The sequence below is a fragment of the Gossypium arboreum genome, chromosome 1, assembly GCF_025698485.1.
Source record: "Gossypium arboreum isolate Shixiya-1 chromosome 1, ASM2569848v2, whole genome shotgun sequence".
NCBI lineage: Eukaryota > Viridiplantae > Streptophyta > Magnoliopsida > Malvales > Malvaceae > Gossypium > Gossypium arboreum.
The window spans coordinates 28,636,110-28,639,948 of NC_069070.1; the positions used below are offsets into that span (position 1 = coordinate 28,636,110).

Consider the following 3,839-nt stretch of genomic DNA (forward strand, 5'->3'; position numbering starts at 1 on the left):
GTCATGAGCTCAAGGTACTTACCCGATCCGCTGTCCATACTCAACTCGATGGAGACACACCCTCCATATAATTGTTCGATCGGAGATATTTATATATATATATATAGAGTACGCACACAAATTGCTTAATACTCGATTTCGCACACTTAGTGCCATGCGATTTAAGCCCGCACACATAGTGCCATGCCCTTCGAGCTCGCACACTTAGTGCCATATATTTCCAGCATGCACACTTAGTGCCATATATTTCCAGCACGCACACTTAGTGCCAATCTCGTCACCGTACACACGTATTGTTCCGACACTTAGTGCCGAAAGCAAACTTTCTACACATTTCACTATTTCTTTTACATTCAACAATTGTCATCACTCCATACACATACATTTTCATTTATATATATATATCATCCCATTAAACACAATTGCATAAATTTTACAATCATTTAAGCAATATCAAATACGTGCTTAATGACTTACCTCGTGTTGGGTAAAATAGTTCCAAGTCGGCTACTCGATGACCTTCGTCTTTCCCTTGCTTGATTCTCCTTCTTTAACTCCTTGAGCTTAATCAATAAATCACTAGTTTAACCATCTTGCTAAACATTCATAATTCAACTACACATGCATATGTATGCTTGTATATTCGGCAACCATTCTTACTAATCGCCCATTTGGTCGATTATACACCTAACCGAATATGCACCAAAAACTTGATTCAACATTACCTACATACTCACTTTAATGGCGAATATATATATATGTACAATGTCAACTAACATCTTTTAATCACCTAATTTCATCTCATGAACATTTAATCAAATTTTCCCAATCTAGCATATATTTTCACATCCATTTGTAACATCATGTACAAACACATATACACATATATCAAAACACAAATTTTTACCTATCATGCAACAAGCATAAATCGCACTTATGAGCATGCCATGGCCGAATACATCCCACACCATCCCCCTTTCAATTTTTGGTCATGGTTAAACAAAGAAAACTCCATGTCTTACTCAAGAATGCTAAAAGAAATTTCAAGAGTAGTCAATCCATCATTACATGTATCATCAACAAGCTTCACATTTAGCATGCAATGGCTTTAACACAATATCAACCTTGGCCAAATACCATTTCCATGGCATAACAAGGATTTGAACCATGGGCTAACATGAACATCAAGTTAGCAACTAAAACATGCATGAATCTCATGACACAACCTCAAACATACCTTAATCTTGACACAAGTATGACCAAATCTCCTTCTAGTTCTCTTCTAAACCAAGCATGAAGCAAAAATCCTTCCTTTTTCCCTTAGTATTTTCAGCCAAGATTTGAGAATGGATGAACAAATTTTTTCCTTTCTTTTCCTCTACTCACGGCAACAAAGGGGGGCATCCATGCTCATTTTTTTTCATTTCTTTATTTTTTCTACATAATCCACTAACTAAACATGTTGGAAACATGTTCCCTTGCCCATATTCTTGTCATGGCCGGCCACTCACCTTAGGAAGTGGGTTATTTGACATGCAAGGACAACTATTTTCCCACATGTATTAATAGGCCACCTTACAATTGCCTAGCACATTTCTAAATTTTCTCACATAAGTCCTATTTGATAAAAATTCACTTACTATTAACAAAATCCAAACACGAAATTTTCACACATGCATATATACATATAATGAGCATCAATTATGATGGTTAATTATTATTATGACTCGGTTTGGTGGTCCCGAAACCACTTTCCGACTAGGGTCGATTTAGGGATGTCACATGGTCATTCGGAGATTAGTTTGGAAAGCTGGCCTATTTGAGTTTTGAGCCCTTGGATCGATGTTTGTTGATTTTTAAGTGCTGTCTCGGTGTTCTAGAAACGAGTTTCTGACACCGATATAAACTTTGAGAGCATCTCTTCAAGGTTTGGCTTCTTTTCCTGTTGATAGGGTGGTTGTTGGTAACCTGGAGGTGGTTGTGGTCTTTGATTTCCTTGACTGCCCGACGAGAAATTGGGGTGGTTCCTCCAGCCTGCATTGTAAATGTTACTATATGAATTGTTTTGAGGTTGAGGATTATTACCCATGTAATTTAATTGCTCGTTATCGATGTTGTAGCCATAAGGTTGGTATTCCGAATGGCTTGTTCCACCTCCACTTGCTTCGCACTGCATTACTGGGTGAACCTGTGAAGAACTAAGAAAACCATCAATCTTTTTATTTAGAAGTTTTACCTGGTTTGATAGCATAGTAATCGAATCGACATTATAAACGCCTGCTGTTTTAGTTGATTTTATCCTTATAACTTGCCACTGATAGTTATTCAATGACATCTCCTCTATAAACTCATAAGCATCTTCAGGTGTTTTATTATTGATGGTTCCGCCAGCAGCTGTGTCAACCATTTGTTGAGTCAAAGGATTCAAGCCATTATGGAACGTTTGAACTTGAAGCCAAAGCAGTAACCCATAGTGAGGGCACCTTCTTAGTGAGTCCTTGTATCTCTCCCATGCATCGTAAAGAGTTTCTAAGTCTATCTGTACAAACAAAGAGATATCATTACGTAATTTGGTCGTTTTAGCCGACGGGAAATATTTTAATAGAAATTTTTCGGTCATTTGTTCCCAAATAGTGATTGGCCCTTGTGGTAATGAGTTCAACCATTGTTTAGCTTTGTTCCTCAATGAAAAAGGGAATAACTGAAAACGAATGGCATCGACAGAGACACCATTAATTTTAAATGTATCGCATAGTTCTAAGAAGTTGCCTAAATGAGCGTTGGGATCCTCATCCTGCAAACCATCAAACTGAACAAATTGCTATATCATTTGAATAGTGTTAGGTTTTAGTTCAAAAGTATTTGCAGCTACAGCAGGTCTAACTATGCTCGATTCAGTTCCTGTTAAAGAAATTTTAGCATAATCATACATAGTGCGTGGAGCAGGATTTTGATTAACCGCAATTGCAGGAGGTAGCTGATTGTCTTGGTTTTCAGCCATCTCTGCATTTGGGGTTTGAGTATCGTTCTCTTGCTCGTTCTCTGTGTATCTTAAGCTTCGTCTTATTTCTCTTTGGTTTCTGCGAACTGTGCGATCAATTTCTTTGTCAAAAAGTAGTGGTCCTGACGGGTTTCTTCTAGTCATAAACTATAAAAACCTACCAAGAGAAGGAAAAAATAAGTAATAAAATTAAATTAAATTGCAAGAAAAATAAATGGCTAAAGTAATAAAAATTAAGTGTTCCTAACATCTTAGTTCCCTGGCAACGGCGCCAAAAACTTGATCGCGTAATTTCGTGATAGGTTTTAAATATTTATAATTTATCGTTCTTGAAACTAACTATTATCGCGATGTAGGCAAGTGTATCTATCGAATAGTAGTATAGTTTTAGCAAGATCAGATTGTCGAACCCAAGGGAACTAAAAGTACTAGTAATGACTGTCTTTTTATTATCTAACCTAAGAATAAAAAGGTTTTGCTTTAACTAACTAATTATCTAAACTAAGAATTCACAGAGAATGGAATTGGGGGATTGCTTTTGGGAAAATCGATTGAATAAAGACAGTACCTAAGGAAAAATCCACCTAGACTGTACTTGTTATTCTGGCTCCGAATCAGACGATTTATTCATTTAACTTGTTCCGTAGAGATCCCTAAGTTATGTTATTGTCCCTATTCAAGACTAATAACGTCTAATCCTTAGATTGAATAATTGAGACTTTTCTCTAATTAACACCCTAGGGTTTCATTAACTCGATCTATGGATCCCCTTATTAGGTTTCATCCTAATCTGGCAAAATCTTTTCACCCTATATCTAAGCGCACAAACAACTCCGCT

The 3,839-nt window shown here is 36.7% G+C and overlaps 1 non-coding gene across 1 annotated transcript; it reads left to right on the forward strand.

The window, feature by feature from the left end:
- The first annotated feature begins 2,465 nt into the window (after positions 1–2,465).
- Positions 2,466–2,572, forward strand: LOC128282433 (small nucleolar RNA R71). Its single transcript, XR_008272704.1, has one exon. It is a non-coding gene; the product is annotated as a small nucleolar RNA R71 (small nucleolar RNA).
- Positions 2,573–3,839: the final 1,267 nt, after the last annotated feature.